Source organism: Elephas maximus, chromosome 22 (genome assembly GCF_024166365.1).
Source record: "Elephas maximus indicus isolate mEleMax1 chromosome 22, mEleMax1 primary haplotype, whole genome shotgun sequence".
Classification (NCBI taxonomy): domain Eukaryota; kingdom Metazoa; phylum Chordata; class Mammalia; order Proboscidea; family Elephantidae; genus Elephas; species Elephas maximus.
This window is the reverse complement of record NC_064840.1, coordinates 21,919,817-21,938,324: the sequence shown is the minus strand read 5'-3', so window position 1 is coordinate 21,938,324 and position 18,508 is coordinate 21,919,817. Positions and strand designations below refer to the sequence as shown.

General features: G+C 51.0%; 1 long non-coding RNA gene across 1 annotated transcript; it reads right to left on the bottom strand.

Moving 5' to 3' along the window:
- Positions 1-7,512: 7,512 nt before the first annotated feature.
- On the bottom strand, positions 7,513-18,183 carry LOC126066004 (uncharacterized). Its single transcript, XR_007514984.1, has 2 exons — positions 18,097-18,183; positions 7,513-7,686 (listed from the first exon to the last, which is right to left on the bottom strand). It is a non-coding gene; the product is annotated as an uncharacterized LOC126066004 (long non-coding RNA).
- Between the last annotated feature and the right edge of the window lie 325 nt (positions 18,184-18,508).

Here is an 18,508-nt window from a genome sequence, read left to right as displayed (position 1 = left end):
GTAACAGCAACAACTTATGACCAGGATCAGGAAACACATAGGCAAGGTCTGGATGGGTCCCTGAAGTGGAGACACATTCCTCATCTTCAACGCAGGCCAGTTTCCAACCAGGACACCTCTTTCAGCTGCTCTGTGCCATGCAGGTCTCTGCCACACAGGCCCCCTCTTGGCCATGCAGGCCCCCTCTCAGCTGCAACGGTCCCCTCCTGACTGTGTAGGCCTCTCTGCCTTAGGCCTCACCACCGCTGGCCTCTCCACTGCTAACTGACCCAGCTCAGTGCCAGTGTAGCAGCTTGCTCAGCTGCTGCGTTCTTAGCAACAGCTTTCTGTCATTACTGCCGGCTCTCTTGTAAGGCCCCTTCTAGGCCTCTTGCCACTGTCTCTGCCACTTAGGCCACTTTCTGTCCTCTTACCGCTGCCTCTGCCACTGGGCTTCTTCTGGGCCCCTCGCTGTCTTCAGTGTTAGAGCCCTTGACCACTATTACAGATGTTTTAGGAGATTACCATCACGGGGACAAACCACTCTACTCCAGGCTCTTATTGGTCTTAAGGTTCCCTCCTCACCTCTCAAAACCTCTGTAGGGTTTGGCCTCTTATATAAGCAAGCTCTGTGCCAATTTCAAGGGGTGCCCCTCCCAGCATGACCAAGAAACGGTCAACCCCCTTGGTGGTCCACAAGTTGCTCAATACTATCGGGAGGTTTTACACACCACCTTTTTGACTAGTAAACCTACCAATCCAGTTAAGGTGAGTAAAATAGACCAATCACAGGGCAGAATTCTGCCCAGGGCCAGTCAAAAGTATCCAATCATCAAGTTGTTTACAGCTTATGTGAAATGTCAATCAACCCCGGGAATCCCCTTGGCAGATGTAACAAATCCCTTGGGGTAGATAAGAACCTGGGAGCCCCCCTCCACAAGTTGCTTCTCCAAAGAACTACGACAAAGGTGACTCCTCAGGGCCTAGGGAAAAAATCTCCCAAGCTGTTTTTCCAAGGAACCAAGGCAAAAGGCACATAAAGAAACTCAATTCACCGCAAGTATCATAGCAACATGCAAGCCTCCAAGGACAGACAGATGGTGGCTACGAATGAAGTGCATTGACCAGGAATCAAACTCTGGTCTCCCACAGAGAAGGAGAGAAGTCTATCACTGAACCACCACTCCAAACCCTCCAAGCCAAGTAATTGCTAATAAAAGAGCCAGCTGATCCTTAGGATAATGATGTGGCAGCCTTCTCCTGTAAAAACTGTAGCCTTGGAAACCGCATGGAGCAGTTCTACTCTGTCCTATAGGGTTACATTGGAGCCCTGGTGGTTTAGTGGTTAGGAGCCAAAAGGTCAGCTATTCAAATCCACCAGCGTCTCCTTGGAAACCCTATGGGGCAGTTCTACTGTGTTGGAACCAACTCAACAGCACCTAAAAACAAGGACAACATGAGTCAGAATCAATGGCAATGGGTTTGGGTTCAAACAGCACAGACTAATAAGCTCGTCGTGATGGAGACAGTGAGCTGATGGCTGCGGATGGATTCAGTCCTAAAAGCTCTTGATATTTTGTTTTGTTTACACAGATGGTTTGATATATATCTTTCTTCAACTTGTCCTTTTCATCTACTATTTTCTTGTGTTATTTCTACATCAAAGCTCACATATCTACCTTCTGCTGTTCATTCCACACCACGGTGCACCCTAGTTTATTTATGGATATTTTTTTCACATTCACTTTGGTTGCATTTTTTCCCAATTAAAATATGCTGCAATAAATATCTTCAATTATGATGCCTTGTTTTCCTCTGGGGTATACCTCCAATATGGATATAGTGGAATTGCTGGTTTTCAGAGAAGCACTTTACTTTTTGTTTGAATGTAAACAGCTACTGCTTATTATTCTCTGTATTAGTTATCTATTGCTGCTCCATTACAGCTTTTGCCACTAATAAGTGATCTTAGAGGGCAGCGGTGGTTCAGTGATAGAATTCTCACCTTCCATGGGTGAGACCAGGTTCAATTCCAAGCCAGTTCAGCTCAAGCACAGCCACTCCCCATCTGTCAGCGGAGTCTTGTTTGTTGCTATGATGCTGAACAGGTTTCAGTAGTGCTTCCAGATTAAGAGGGGCTAGGAAGAAAGGACTGGTGATCTAGTTCTGAAAATCAGCCAGTGAAAATTCTATGGATCACGAAGGTCCAAACTGTAACCAGTCATGGGAATGGCACAGGACTAGGCAGCATTTTGTTCAGTTGTGCGTGGGGTTGCCATGAGTCACGGACTGACTCAACGGCAGCTAACAACAAGAAGTGGATTAAAACAATAATAACAAACATTTATTACCTCTCACTGTTTCTTTAAGTCAGGAATTCAGGAGACGTTTAGCTGGGTGGTTCTGGCTCAGAGTCTCTCATGATGAAGTTCAAGGTAACTGCCTGCCAGGGTTGCAGTCGTCTGAAGGCATTGCCAGGACTCGGGGGGTCAGCTTCCAAGGTAGCTCATTCGTATAGCTGGCAAGTCGGTGCTGGCCTTGGCAGAGGCCTCAGTTCTATGTGGGCCTCTCCTCAGGGCTGCTTGAGTGTCCTCATAACATGGCAGCTCATTCCTGGCAGAATGAGCAATCCGAGAGAGACCCTCAATGCCCTTATGACCTGGTGTTCAAAATCACATGCCATTGCTTCTGCCTTATTCTATTTCTTAAAAACGAGTCACTCAGTCCAGCCCACATTCAAGGTGAGAGAAACTCATCCTCACCTTTTGGACGGAAAAAAGTCAAAGAATTTTAGAACCACTACACTTACCAAATTTGTTGTTGTTGTAAGATGCTGGCAAACGGATTCCAACTCATCGCGACCCTATGTACAACAGAAACAAATATTGCCCAGTCCTGCACCATTCTCACAATTGTTGCTATGTCTGAGCCCATTGTTGCAGCCACTGTGTCAATCCGTCTCATGAGGGGTCACCCTCTTTTTTGATGACCCTCTATTTTACCAAACACGACGTCCTCCTCCAGGGACTGGTCCCTCCTAATAACATGTCCAAAATATGGGAGACAAAGTCTTGCCACCCTCTCTTCTAAGGAACATTCCAGTTATACTTCTTCAAAGACAGGTTTGTTTGTTCTTCTGACAGTCCCAGGTATATTCAATATTCTTTGCCACACTGTACTTCAAATTTGTTCAGCTTTCACATGCATATGATGTGATCGAAAATACCATGGCTTGGGTCAGGCACACCTTAGTCCTCAAAGTGACATCTTTGCTTCTTAACACTTTAAAGAGGTCCTTTGTAGCAGATTTGCCCCATGCAATAGGTCATTTGATTTCTTGATTGATGGTCCATGGGAGTTGATTGAGGATTCAAGTAAAATGAAATCCTTGACAACTGCAATATTTCCTCCGTTTATCACAATGTTACTTATTGGTCCAGTTGTGAGGATTTTTGTTTTCTTTATGTTGAGGTGTAATATATACTGAAGGCTGTGGTCTTTGATCTTCATCAGTAAGTTCTTCATCAGTAAGTGCTCTTTACTTTCAGCAAGCAAGATTTTGTCATCTGCATAAAAAAAAAATTTTTTTTTTTTTTTTATATCATAGGTTGTTAATGAAGCTTCCACCAATCCCAGTGCCATGCTCTTCATATAGTTAAGCCTTCTTGGATTATTTCCTCAGCATACGGATTGAATAAGTATGGTGAAAGGATACAACCCTCACACACACCTTTCCTGATTTTAAACGGTGCGATATGCACTAGTTCCATTCAAACAACTGCCTCTTGGTCTATGTACAGATTCCTCATGAGCACAGTTAAGTGTTCTGGAATTCTCCATTCTTTGCAGTGTTATCCATAGTTTGTTGTGGTCCACACAGCTGAATGCCTCTGCATAGTCAATAAAACACAGGTAAACATCTTTCTGCTACTCTCTGCTTTCAGCTAAGCTCCATTTCACATCAGCAATAATATCCCTTCTTCCACATCCTCTTCTGACCAGCTTGAATTTCTGGCAGTTCCCTGTCGATGTACTGCTGCAACTGTTTTCAAATTATCTTCTTGCATGTGATATTAAAGATATTGACGAGAATTTCTGCATTCTGTTAGATCATCTTTCTTTATAAAATTTTTGAGCAGTGTTGCAACAGAGATTATTTCTTATAAAATTGTCCCTGTAGTTATAACAACAAAAACACTTTAGTAAGCCCAGCTGACATATGTCAATATACCTACAAAACTAAAACTGTAAGCTCATTTACATTTTGAAACTTGTAATGCGCTCCATCAGAGTTGTCATTATCACCAATTACAGTGATGCTTCAGATCACATGGTTTCATCTGCACGTGGTTTCATCTGGTGTGTGTGACTGTGTGTCCACATCCATGTTTCTCTTCAGTGCAATTTCAACCTTACAGCAAGTGCTTAAGTCCTTAACTGTGTGACCTTTTTGAGTCTGTGGAACACGCTGTAAACACTTCCCAGGCAATGGATTGTGAGCTGGGAGGGTGTGCACAAGGCCCAGGGAAGGGTCCCAGGTTTAGAAAATAGAAATACTGGAGATCACTTAAATTTGAATTTCAGATAAACAATGGAATATGCGTTTCCCATGCACTGTTGTATTTTATCTGTCTACTGTTCCTGGGCTCACAGTCTGATCTAAGGCAGAGCTGGCTGGACTCCCCTCCTACTCTGTGCTCTTAACCTGAGGACAGCTTCTCTAACAACCCCCCACGTAACCACTTCAGTCAGCAATAAATACACTCAATAGGATCCCCATTCAGTGATGTCTACTTACTTTCCAAGTCCTCATTCCATGACTCTTGTGGCCCCCAGACTCAGAGTCTCTCCAGGGGCTGTTGCACTTGAGCTCTGGACCAGGGACCAGAGACTCAAGTCAAGCAGATACACAGAAACTTCTCTGTCTACCCACTGACCTGCTTCAGCCAGGTGTCCATAAGAACGGAGAGCGAGACAGAGGTGTTGGGAAGTTGAGCCCAGCTCTCTGTCTAGTAAGAGACCAAACTGCAGAATTCCTTTTATGCTGGGGTCAGCAGGCTGAGACCAGAAAAGATGTCTCTAGCATAAGAAACAGGGAATTCCAGAACAGGGTTTGGCAGCCTGGAGAGGAGGGCTGTGGTCTGATGTGGGCACAGGGAAGGAGGAGGCAGCTCTGGGCACAGCCCCACATGCTGGTGACCACCCTGTCATTGTGGTGGGCTTCTGGCTCTGATGCCTATTAGGAGAAAGTTCTTCAGTGAGGGTGAGAGCCCAGGACTTCCTGGAAACAGCTCAGTGAGCGGGCAGATGAGTCACGGTGCAGGAGCTCCACGTAGAGAAATAAGGGCAGATGCATCTTAGCCAGGACACAGCACAACTGCCTCCTTTTGGGGAAGGTGGAAATAGTCGAGAGCAGAGGAGAAACTGTAGACATGGTTGAATCTGGGCCCTGGGCCAACACTGGGTGCTGCTGGCCTGTTCCTGAGGGGTCTATGGGGTGATCACAGCTGGGAAATCAACCTCTGGCCCTGAGGCATTTCATTCTACTCTCTGCTAACTGAACACCTTTCAGGACACCTGGGAAACTCATCCTGGCCTTTCCCAACCCTACGCAGGAAAATGTTTGAAACCACCAGCAGCTCTTTGGGAGAAAGATGTGCTAGCCTGCTTCCACAGAGATTTACAGACTTGGAAGCCCTGTGTGGTCCTGATGAGTTGGAATCAACTCAACCAAAGTGTGTTTCGTTTGGTTTGGGTTAGTTTTGTTTATCTTAGTCCCCGAGTCTAGGCCTGAGACAGTAGGATCATCCCTCTTGTTCATCCCCAGGGGTCTCTACAAGGCCTCCTGCACCGCAGACCAGTCTTCTCTGTTAGGTGGGGCAGGATCAGGTTTAGGCAAGTGCACTCTGGGCCATGTTGGGTGCAAGACCCTCCCTTCCCTTCTGAAATGAGTCATTTTATCCTCTGTTAGCTCGTGGGGCTCTTGGACAACTGAGAACATGGCTATTGGACACAGTTTTTTGTTAGTAGGGTAGATGGGGCTCCAAGGTGTTAATCTAAAGGTATAAACTTAAGTTTCTTTCTGATTATTTCTCCATTACCATATAATCATTACTTGCATTTTCTATTTTTATTTTTTCTGAGTTGAGTGTCTTTGAAGAAATATACCTTAAGTTGTAGGTGTTTACTGAGTATGAGAAATTTACTCTGGGACTGATGAGCATCTCAAGGATATGAAAAGCCTTCTCCATAGTAGCTAACACTGAGAATAAACCAAGGTATGAATAAAGACCATGGAGATGTCATGCTACGTATTATTTGTACACGCGAGGTTATTTGGTTGGTGATGTTGCCCTCAAGTGGTTCTCATATGCAAGGAAGACAACTGTAGATTCACAATGGATTCTCCCTCAGGACTCTAGAGTGACCACTAAGAAGACTGAGGGGAGCTCCAGCTGAGCTGTGGCGGTGGGACTCAGAGGTCAAGGGGGCTTTACCTGGTTTGGGCCCTTCTCATCCCTACCTGGAAACCTTGGTGGTGTAGTGGTTAAGAGGTGCGGCTCCTAACCAAAAGGTCGGCAGTTTGCATCCACCAGGCGCTCCTTGGAAACACTATGGGGCAGTTCTACTCCCTACCTGTCTTACCTTCTGCAGAGATGACAGGTCTTGAGACACCAGGAGTATTTGCTCTCTCTCTCTCTCTTTCCTCGCCCCAGACAATGCATATGTATAAAGTAATTTGCACACAATGTTAGGGTGATTCATGGACCCCTAAAACCTTTATGGTAATTTATGGATCATGGACCTCTTTGAACTAAATGACCATTCATTCATTCACTCATTCATTCTTTCACTCAACTACTATTACTGATGTCCTGCTGTAGTCTTTGGCCTTCCAACTGTAATATTCTATAAAGTGAGATGACACAGGAGGCTATTTCCGATATAGTTCTGAACCTGTTACAATGACTTCCACTGCCGGTAAACAGTAGAACATCCCAGAGTACGGGAAACCTGGCTGTGGAATACTCATATTTTTATGGTTTTGAGCTACATAATCCTTAACTTATTTGTATGATTTCAAGATGTTTAGTAATAGGATATGTGGTATAATGTGGTTGATATGTTTATTACATTGACTTAAATTTTAAAAAAGCAGTAATTAAATTGTAAAAATTCTTCTTTCATTGAGGTTGTTGCCAAAATATTGATGTTAAACATAGCATGGAAAAGTATTGAAGGACAATCCATGGGGACCCTGTGTTATGCACAAGACACCATGGAGAAGCCTGGTGTCTGCTGAATAACAAAACCCATTTGCTAATGCAGCTGTCGGTGCGGTTAGACATGACCCTGTATGTACATGACTGTGACGCTACAGAACAAGAAATAAACTAATACAACTAATAACTAATATAAATTGCTACAGCTAGGACATATCCCCATGAAAATAAATGAATATAAAATAATGTGGAAATGTATAACTATAACACTACATGACTCAAATGTAAATTATAAAAAGCACACAGATGATTGAAATAAAAAGAAATTAAAATTTAATAATTAAAGAAGACAATATTTATAAATAAATGTAAATGAGAATAAAATAATGATGAAGAGTAGATAACAATGAACACTGGGTCATCTCCACCTCCACTCAGGATCAGGCCTCCAGGTCCCAGACTTCACTGGTCTCAAACCCAGAATCTGCAACACACACAAACGGGTGGGAATCACTGGGGAGGCATCAAGATTGATGGAGGAGGAGTGAGCTGGGCTGAGCTGTGGGACTGAGAATTAGGAATCCTTGAACCCCTCATATTCTGAAGGGTCCGGTATACAATTTGAGAGGACAACCTTCTGAATGGTGTCTGTTGTCTTTTGAACAGCCCCTGTGGTATCTGATGCCTTCCTTGCTTCCTGGCTATTTCCCCACTTCTAAGAAAAGGGACACAATAAGCTGGTCACAGGAGTGGGATCTGCCACTGGTCCTAGGCTCTGCTTTGGGGTTCTGAAAGCTGGGTGGAGGGGTCAGCTTACCTTGAGGTCCTCACCAGGGACACACTCCAGCCTCCACCGGCTACCACTGTGCTGTCTGTGTCAGGGACTGTGCTAAGTGCTTGGTCAATCAACATCACCCCATTGGCTCCAGGCACCCAAGAGATCATTTAACATCAGCCCATTTCAAGAGCAGAAAACCAAAGCAGAGAAAAGCAAGGAGACATGCCCCAGTCACAGGACTGCAGCTGGGATCCCGGCACCAGGCTGTCTGACTCCCCCAGCCATGCTAGGCTCCGACCTTCACTGAGCCCCAAGGCAGCCCACCCCTGCCCACCCAGATGCGGGCACTTACTCGCACCAGCCCTTGAATATGGTCAAGTTCTCTAGGTCTTCTTGCTAGACAAATGGGCGTTCCTGGACAGCTGTGCCTGGGGCTCCTACTCACAGGAGAGGTTGTAGCTACAGGACAGAGGGCAGCTGTGAGGCTACCAGGAACCACACTCACAGTCTCCCACCTAGTTTCTACCCAGAAACTGGAGTCCAGGAGCCTTAGCTATCATAGGGGAAAAAGGTCCACCACTGACCGAGAAACCAGTCCACAGGCTCTGTGGAACAGCCACCAGGGAGAGCCCACCTGGCCACAGCCCAATTCCTGCCCAGGCCTCTCTCAGTGAGACACTCTATGTCCTAGAATCAGGCCTCAAATTTTTCCTGGGCTACAATGGTGTAGTCCAATCCGGGCATACTGAGCTCTGTGTAGTCTTCCAGCAGCCAGAGGCAGGGAAAATCCAGGAGCTCACAGAAATCTTCCAGGTATTTGTCCAACCACATACCCAGGATGGAGGAGATGGCACTGAGGGCAGGTGGGTGGGCAGCACAGTCAGAGGCCTGGCTTCCATGTGTCCTCTAATGGAATCACTCTGGAGAGCTGATCTACTTGCTAGGGCCTGCCTTCCAGAGGTTAGCCCCACCCCAGCACCCACTCACCCCCACCCTGGCTATGCTGGCAGTGGCAGCTTGGTCCCCATGCAGAGGGCTGGAAAACAACCTGCATCATTGGGAGCTCGGGATCCCTGGTCTGACCAACTCTCCCCTTCCACAGGAAGCCTAACCTATACTGTGTGTCTTCCCTGGGGCCTCCCTCCTGGATGGTAAACTCCAGGTGCTCCACAGATGTCTGATGGGTGGGTGAACAATGGAGTCTGTCCTCCTGCCCCCATCTTCCCAGGGCCATAGTGGCAGCTCCACCTCTAGTTTGTGCACCCACATGCTGCCTTACTCTCCCCATTCCATGTGAGATCCTGTCTCCCTCTGACACTGTATTCCCAAAGGGCAGGGTTGTAGCCTGCCCCAGCCCCACGTGCAGCTGAGGTCTAAGCCAGGTTGGGGAGCAGGTTGGATAATACACCTGTTATGGGCCCCAGAGTGGTGTTGTGATGGGGGCAAGCTGAGCTGAGAAGGGGTTGGGGTGGGGATGGGTCTTCTCAGGTTCCGTTTCTGAGCCTGCTGCCCACCTACGTCACCAGGCACTCTGGAACTTGCCCTCAGCTCTTTGAATCCTTTCCTGCTTCAGGGGAGCCCATAGACTTCAACACTCTAGTAGGAATCTTAAGATGTGTAAGACCCAGGATTCTGCCCAGCCTCTCCCCAGCTGCAGCTCCCTCTACTCTTCCCACTGGTCTGTGAAGAAGGGGACCCACCTGCTTTACCCCAAGTCCACTCATTTTTTTATTTGGTCCTGGGGTTCATCAGGAAACCCTGGTGGCGTAGTGGTTAAGTGCTACAGCTGTTAACCAAGAGGTTTGCAGTTCAAATCCGCCAGGCGCTCCTTGGAAACTCTACGGGGCAGTTCTGCTCTGTCTAGGGTCGCTATGAATCGGAATCCACTCGACAGCAGTGGGTTTGGAGACAGAAGCAGTTGGCGGCTATGAAGGTGTTTGCAGAGAATAGCTGGGTGGCTGCAGTATCTTCCTCAGGCACCTCGTCTCTAGTTAGTGGCGCGCCCGGGGTGTGTTTGTGCAGGTGACAGTCACATTACTGAGAAGCTTGTACTCAGATTTCTCAACCTTTAATCCAGTGACTCATACAAAGTGTCAGCGCCCCACGTCAGGATGTGGTTTTTGTCCATAGTGGAACTTGATGGGACTCCAGGGCCCAGTCCCAGAGGGGTAATGAGAAGGGGTCTATCTATGGAAAATAGCGCCAAGGGCAATCAGTGTTAAATTCGTGAATGAACTCTCACAGCTGGCGGTGGAAACTGTGATGGCCAGTAGAAACTGCTCATTGGCAGCCCCTCAAGCAGTGCTCAGGGCATGCATGGGGCACAAAGGGCACTGGGCCCTATCTGCTTCCCTCCCCCACATAGGCCTCTGGTCATGGGCACAGGCATGGAGGGCATTTAAATGACTCCTGAGGCCCCAAGGATAAGTTGTGTTTGGAATTTGTTCCTCTTGAGACTTTGACAAGAAATACGTAAATTAAAATAGGGCACTTCTTTACCAAAGGTGTAACACTCACAAGCAGGAGGATTTCAGCTTAACCTGAAAAAGTAGTCTGGGTAGGAATGAATGTCCCACCACTGGGACATGTGAGTCAAGGTCAGCGTGCCACTGCACAGGATGGGACTAGGGTCTGCATAGGGGGTTCAAACCACAGATCACAACCCTGAGGGATAAACAAACAGAGGAGAGAGTTCCCAGGACTCGGAAGAGTAGCTCCCCTGGGCCCCACCCAAAGCCTAACATGGCCACCTCGATCCAGTGCTCTACCACCGTGGCCCAGTGTGGGGCCTTGTTTCTCAGGGTCTCCAGGAAGGTGGTGATTACACAGTGGGACGACACTGATGAACTTGGTAACACTGGCGCAGAAGATCCACACCAGGTGCTCCTTGCCCTTCTTGTTCTGCTGGGACCAGATGGAGTCCAGGCAGTCATTCTGTGCAACAGGGATGGTTAATGTCCAATCTCTACTGTCCAGACATGGACACCAAGGCCTTGAGGGTTAAGAAACGTGCCCGCCTTTCATGGTTCTAAGTCATGGAGCTGCAATTTGGACCCTGGTCTTTGAACTCCAGATCAGGGAATGGCAGGTGGAGGACAGAACATACCAGAAGGAAGGTCTGCCCCAGACTCCCCCTGCTGAGCCCAGCTTCTCTCCGCAACCATCAGTGTTAACTGCTCTGCCACGGCTTGGGAGGAAATGCCAAGAGGTTCAGCTTCTCTTCACTCAGCCCTATTCTCTGTGGACAGGAAGGTCATGGTGTAGGAGCTCGCACTGGCTCTGCCTCTAGAGCTAGTGCTGGGTCTGGCTCTAGCTAGGTAGCTGGCGTTAGAGCTGGCGCTGGAGTGGGTACTTCCTCTGGAGCTGGTGTTGCAGCTGTCTCTGGAGTTGTCTCTAACCCTAACACTGGTGCTGCCACTGGAGCTGGCTCTGGCTTAGGTGGTGTGGATCGAAGTGGTGTTTGAGTTAGTGTTGGCTCTGATGTTATTGCTGGCATTGACTCTGGGGCTGGCACTAGATCTGGACCTGTTGTTACACGTGGTTCTGATGCTGGCATTAGTTCTGGAGATGGCACTGGTGTTTATAGCTCTGGAGATGGTGATAAAGCTGGCACTGCTTCTGGCTCTAGCTCTGAAGATGTCAATAGAGCTGGCACTGGAGCTGGCACTGGAGCTGGGCCAGGAGCTGTCTTTAGTTTCAGATGTGGCACTAGAGCTGGTGTTCAAGCTGATTGTAGCTCAAGAAATGGTTCTGGGTCTGGGAGGAAAGAAAGTTTCGCCAGCATATCTGGCTTTGTATATGCTTTTCCAAGGGCACAAACAATACCGCTACCTTTACCAGAAGCCCCAGCTCTAGAACCCCTCTTCCAGGAAGCCTTACTAAACTGCTGTCCACAAGGTGAAAGTTCTGAGGCTAGTCTTCATTCCTAGCCCAAGTGTAACCTCTCAAGGGTCCTCCCTGTGTCCCCAGCCATTCCCCCTCCCCACGTGCTCATCTACACCTGCACTCATTCCTTCTCACCCTCTGCCTCTGCCTGCTCCCCTGGGCAAGCAGAAGGCAGACACGGGGCTCTGGGTCTGACCCAGGCATGTTGAGCCCTGCATAGTCCATGAGCAGCTTGGGGTGGGGAAAGTCTGTGGCCTGGCAGAAGTCCTCTGTGTACTGGTCTATCTAGATGCCCAGAGTGGAGAGGATGGCACTGTGGGAAGCTCATTGGGCAGCAGAGTCAGAGGCCTGGCCTTCCCTTCCATGTTGCCCTCTGACAGCACCCCTGTGGGAAGTGGGATCCTATATCTGCCTCTACCTGTCCAAATACCAGCACCACCCCAGTGCTGTCCTGGCACTGGTAGGCCTGGTCCTCCAGTAGGGTGCTGGCAAAGAACCTCCAGCATAGCGAGCTCTGGATTCGTCATCTGACCAATTCTCCCCTTCTTTAGGGAAGCCTGACAGACTCTGTGGATGACCCTCCTTCCCCCTCTCCCCTCTGGATGGTAAGCTCCAGGGGGAGAGGGAGTAGGTGTTACGTTAATTTCTCTGTGCTGGTACACAGTAGGTTCTCTGTAAATTTCTAAAGGAGGAATCTCTCCTATTGCCCCTGCCTTCCCAGGACACTCTTGGCAGCTCAGCCCATGGCTTGTGAGACTATGTGATGCCTTATTCTCTGTGTGCCATGCTTTGGGAGGACAGTGGTCCCATCTCCCACTGACATGGTGCTCCCAAAGGGCACAGGCACAGCTTGTCCCAGCCCCACGTGCAGTAGGGCACACAGCCCTGAGGTCTGAGTCAGGTTTGAGAGCAGGTTGCCCACTGCGCCTCCTGTTTTGGGCCCCCAGGAGGTGGTGTGGTTATCGGGGTGGGAAGCTGACCTGGGATGGTGTGGTGGTGGGGAAGGGTTCTCTCAGGGACTTGCAATGAGCCCCCTAATTACCCAGAGTGCCCACCCTCAGCTCTCTGAATTCTTTCCTCCTGCAGGGTGTGCCCCCAGGCCTCAGCCCTCTAGTGGGAATCATGAGATGTTAGGACCTAGGGCTCTGCCCAGCCCCCCTCAGCCTCAGCTGCTCCCTCCCTTCCCATGGTCTTGGGGACAGGAGACCCTCTTTCTTGACCCAAAGGCCATGCAGTGTTTTAGTTGGTCCTAGAGTGTACCATTCCCATCAGAATCAGGAAGGACGTATCTGTACCTAGAAAAGGCTGTGAACACGACTTGCTTATGAAGTCCACTGTTACGGTCTGATTGACAACTAGATTGAAAGCCCTGGAGGGCAGGGATCTGTGTCTGCCTTGTTCATGGAATGATTGTAAGGGCCTAGAAAAGTGCTTGCCCATGGTAGGTGCTTAATATACATTAAAGGAATGACTGAGCCACAGTCAGCCCCTTCCCACATATCTGAGTGTGTGAGACACCTTTCTGCTAAGCCCTCAGAAATCTCTGCTCTGCTGGCAGAGTCCCCAGTATGGGATTTCAAACCTTTTTCATAAATGGAAAAAAATTGTCTGGCAAGGCCACAGGGTCAGTGAGGGGTGAGGTGGTGATCTTCCTCCTGGAGGAGAGAAACATAATAAATATGAACCACCACAGCCCCTGCAGCAGGGTTTCTAGAGAGTAAGGCGCTGAGGAAGCACTTCCCATGGTGTATCCCATTGAGTTCTTACAATAACCCTATGAGGTGGGTCCTCTCACCTAACCACATTTCAGAGGAACAAACAAAGATTCAGAGAGGTGAAGTGACATTCACAAGACACACAGTGGTAGGTGGCAGAGTCGTCACTGTGCTGTGGAAGGGGGAGGCACTTACTGTTTGAACAGCAGGTCAGAGACCTGTTCTGTGGCACCAAAGAATTGGTCGGTGCACAGGCTGGTGGAGATGTGGGAGGTGTTGTTCTCCGGAAGACAAGCACCAGGGGTCTGTTACGTCTCAGTTGTGAATTCTCTGTGTGTCCTCACTGGGGAAGTCTTTTCCATGTTCAGAAATGATCATTTTCGTACAGGAGGTGGGCCACAGCAGGGACATACCGTCAACTGCAGCACCATAAACAACCATGAGGGTCGGGTGCTGGAGCACACACAGGTTACTCCCAAGCCCTCAGTGACTTTTGGGAAGAAGTGGCCTGTGACCCCATAGATGAGAAAAAAGAGGCTTATCCATATGAAGTGGCTGCTAACAGTCATTCACATCAGGGCCCAGAACCGGGCAAAGGTCTGGCTGTGTGATCCTCCCTCTTTCTACATGAGTCTTGGTCTGTTCCTGCCATGGAAGAGACGGTCTGGTGAAAATTCATTTCAGACATCCATTGCAGACAAGCACTAGTGGGTCCAGGGGATGAGCTACAACCTTTGCTGCTGAGCCTGTTTCTTGAGGGTTCTTAAGTCCCCTCCCCTTCCCCGAGGTTCCTGCATGCGTGCTCTTGTTCCTTGTCCACACCTGTGCTTGGAGCATGCTTTGTGCAGGTGACTCTTCCTCGGGAGTCCTTTGCACTTTCACTTGTTCCTTGAGGTTCCTCTGGACTCCAGCATATTCCTCCAGAGTACTCAGGGGAAGCACACACACCTCGGGCAATCTGTTGTGCATGCCCTTTCCTCACGTGCCTTCTGTGCACGCGCCCATTCACTGAAAGCAGGTTCAAACGATGGGTCCCAGCAACCGGCCAATGTGCACTCCTTCTTTGCCCAAGTTGGCAGCTAGAGGAGAATGTTCAGCATTTGGCAATAATCCAGAATCAAAAACCTGTGCCTTTGAGTCTCTCCACACTCAAGGGTGGAACTTCTGCAATTGCACCAATGGGCAGTTCCCTGGGCAGGCTTGGCCCCTGGCCTTGTCCCTCACACTGGGACTTGTTTGCCCACAGCCTGCTCCCACTACATCCCCTGGGTTGTCCGCTGTCCCAGGGCTGCCCCTACCTCTGCCCACGGAGCAACTTGCAGGCTAGCCTACAAATCTCCAGGGACCATTAGAGATAAAACCCCGGGATCCTGCCGACCCTGTGGTCCTTCCTGGGGGCCCTCACCTCCGTGTGCTGCCCTCGCCCTCAGAAGAAGCAGGGTCTATCTGCACACCACTCCAAGGTGTCCCACAGCTCAGCGAGCTTAGTGAGCAAATGAATTCTCTCTTTGGTGCAAGACCAGGCAGTCACCTCTAGGAGGCCCACCACACCCTGGTGTGCCCAAGACTCTGGCTCAGAGAAGGCTGTGTGGAGGGTCATTGGAGAGAGCGGGCACAGGATGGCCAAGCAGGAGGAAGATTCCCCTGGTCCTAGAGAGGCAAGACCATCAGAGAAGCGGCCCCGATGACACTGGGAGAGCACAGACTGCATTTAGGCCCCTGGGTGTCCACGGAGGTGAAACTTTCTTCCTTCCCAGGCCTGGGCCTCTGAAGAAAAGCCTCCATTCCAAGAGCTCAGAAGACAATTCAATCAAGACATCCCAGACCCCCTTTCTGAGCTCATGCACCAAAAGAAGTATCGTCTCGAGCTCATACAGCTCCACTCAGGGATTCCCACCACTAACGAGGAGGGGTCCTGCCACATCCCAGTCCCAGCTGCCCCGTAGGTCCACAGAGTGAGCAAGCCAGGAGGCCCAGGGACCTCCAACTTCAGATTCAGCCATGTTCCAGAGAAAGATCCAGTGTGAAAAGTTTTCAGATGTGAACTCATGGCAGAAACACAACTTGAGAGACTGCTCTCCCACATCTGACAGCTCGAGGCCCCAGAAACGCAGGATTCCTCTGCTATGACCTAGGCGAGGGGAACCTCTGGTGTTGCCGCCGTCCCCCCAGCCAGGTTATGGACTCACAGCTGAAGACCCAGACCAGGAAAAGAGGGCAGCGCTCCAGCGCATCAACATCACTTTGTGCGGTGAGATGGAGGCCAGTTCTGGCAGCAGTGGCCCTTAGCCTTCAGGTGCTTCACCTTTGCCTGCTGCACACACTGCTCCTCCAGCAGCTGCCCCACCACCTCCCAGCCTGAATCACCAACACAAGACATGGAGAAGGAAGCAGGGCTACCTGGACCCAGTGGCCATCCTGGAACCTGCTGGAGTGGCCACCCCTAGCCATCCCATGTGTGGGAGGAAGCCCAGCTCATCAGGCCCCCTTTTCTCCTCATTGCCACCACTCCTCCCAGCCACCCTGTCACACTTGCTGCCCTCAGCCCCTTTCAGCTTGCTAAGCCCTGCTCCCACCCCATCATCAGACATGCACAGAACTGACCTGTCCTCTGGGCCCCCAATCCCTTCCATGCCTGCTCTCTCCCCACCAGGTCCAGACTCTAAAATGGGAAGCCCACCTCCTCACCTGCTTGCTTCGGCAGCTGCCCTACCCACCACTCCCAGAACCTTCGGGATGGAGTCTCCTACACCCATGAGGGTAGATTCTCCTGTTTCCTTCTTGGGGACCCCCTCACCAACCAGGAATCCTAGTGCCCCTCTCTCCTGTGGCCTGACAATCTCTGTTTCTTCACTCAACGCTAGCTCCTCAGCCAGCACATCTGCAGTCTGCTCCTGACGTTGGGGTCACCCCCATGGACATCTCTCTGCTGTCCCACACTTTCCTTCTGGGGCCTCCCATGTGCACCACCAGGCCCTTCCCATCTAGCCAAGCCCTTCAGACACCCCCGGTGGCAGCCACAGACACTACCAGCCTTCCTGCACTGAGATTCTGCAGCTCCGATACAACATTGAACCTTTCCTTTTACAGTGGAGCCACCCCCAGGCCGATATTCGGGGCCCCTGATGGGCAGCTGCATGCAGCTACAAACAGTTCTCTCCAGACAGGAATCCTAGCAGCTCCAGCCCAGCCCAGGCCCAGGGTCATGCTGCACTCCAGGTCAGCCAGCGGACGGAGGCTGCGGCTGCTGCATTGGTGACTGCTGCATTGGTGGGGCCTGCAAAGCCTGCTGCTGCTGCTGCTGTTGCTGCTGCTGTATCTAGGGACAGAACAAGCAACAGTCAGCCCCCTCACCCCCGGGGGTGCCAGCTGCCCCGTGCTGGCCGTGCTCTCAGGAAGCCCACGTGGGCAGTGGCACAACCTGCAATGATGGCTGCCTGGGCTGACTTCTCTAATGAGAAGGGAACGGGCTGCTCACAGAGGGGCTCTGGGCCCCTGAGGTCAACACTGCGGACACACAGTGTGCCTCTGTGCTCTGCCACCGAGCCCCTCCACCTCTGTGCCTGGAGAACATGAAAGAAGGGTAAAGGGAAGTATCTAGATGGTTAGGCATAGGGTACTAGAGAATAGGTGCAGCCCCCCAAGCAAGGACAAGTGCTGGGATGACTGCTGATTCCTGAAGCCTTCTCCAGCGATGCCTGTCTGGGCCTCAGCAGTCAGCAGTACAAGCCTCACGAGGACAGTCGACGTCTGCTTTCCGGAAGTGACGGAAAGGTGGGGCCTGAAGGTCCACCATCAGTTCTGGGAGTCAAGACCTCCAAGACGCACAGGAGGGTGGCAGCTGGGGAGGGGGGACCGGCAAGCTAAGGCCTGGAGAAGCCGGGGGATGGAAGGGCCGTGTGACCTGACAGTAGGTGCTGAACGTGTCTGGACTGCGACTGCAAACCGTGTTCCTACAGAGCTTCCAAGGTGACACGCCACCCCCTGCAAACACCAGCTGGGAGTCGATGACACCGTGGCCAGCCGCCCGAGCGCTCAGAGGCCGAGCGGAGGCGTGCAGGTCCTCAGGAGGAGTGCCACCCCCGGCTGGGACCAGCATTCCGCACCTCGGAGTGTGTGGGCTTCTCACGTTTTGCGTTGGCTAACTCTCCCGTGAGTCTCTTCCGCCCAGAAGCCTCCGCTGACCCAGCACCTCAGCGCCTAGTAGGCCTGCGCCAGACACTGCGCCTGACCGAGGCGCCCTCCGCACCCTGCCCCTAAGTCTCCTCCTCACCGTCCCCAGGCCGCGAGGAGCCAAAGGAGGGGGCTGGCGGCGGGTGGGCTCTGGGCCCCCGCACCCAGCACCGCGGCAGCGCGCCCAGGGCCCCCGCGGCCAGCACCGCGGCAGCGCGCCCAGGGCCCCCGCAGGCAGCGCCGCGGCAGCGCGCCCAGGGCCCCCGCGGCCAGCACCGCGGCAGCGCGCCCAGGGCTCGCGGGCGACAGGAGGACGCGGAGGGCGGGAAGGGGAGCCTGGTACCTGCTGCTGGTTCTGATGGTGCAGCTTGATCAGGTGCTGCTGCTGCTGCTGGAGCACCACTGCCTGAAGCTGTTGCTGCAGACGCTCTGCTGCTGCTGGAACTGCTGCCGCTGCAGCGCCACCTGCTGGAGCTGCAGCTGGACTGGAGAAGGAGACCGGAAGTCAGGTGCAGGTGCATGGCGCCACGGCCTCCTCAAGACTCCACAGGGCCGCACAGCAATGGATGTGACAAGAAGCAAAGGCCCACGGCCATCATAGCTGTGCAGGCAGAAAGGACATTCAGACGGAGCCCACTGCCTGGACGACTGCAGTCCACAGGTCTACATTCACTAGTTTAAACGTGTCATTTACTACGGAGATACAGATATGATGGGAAGTAGCATTTGTGTTGATTATGGGACTTACTACAATG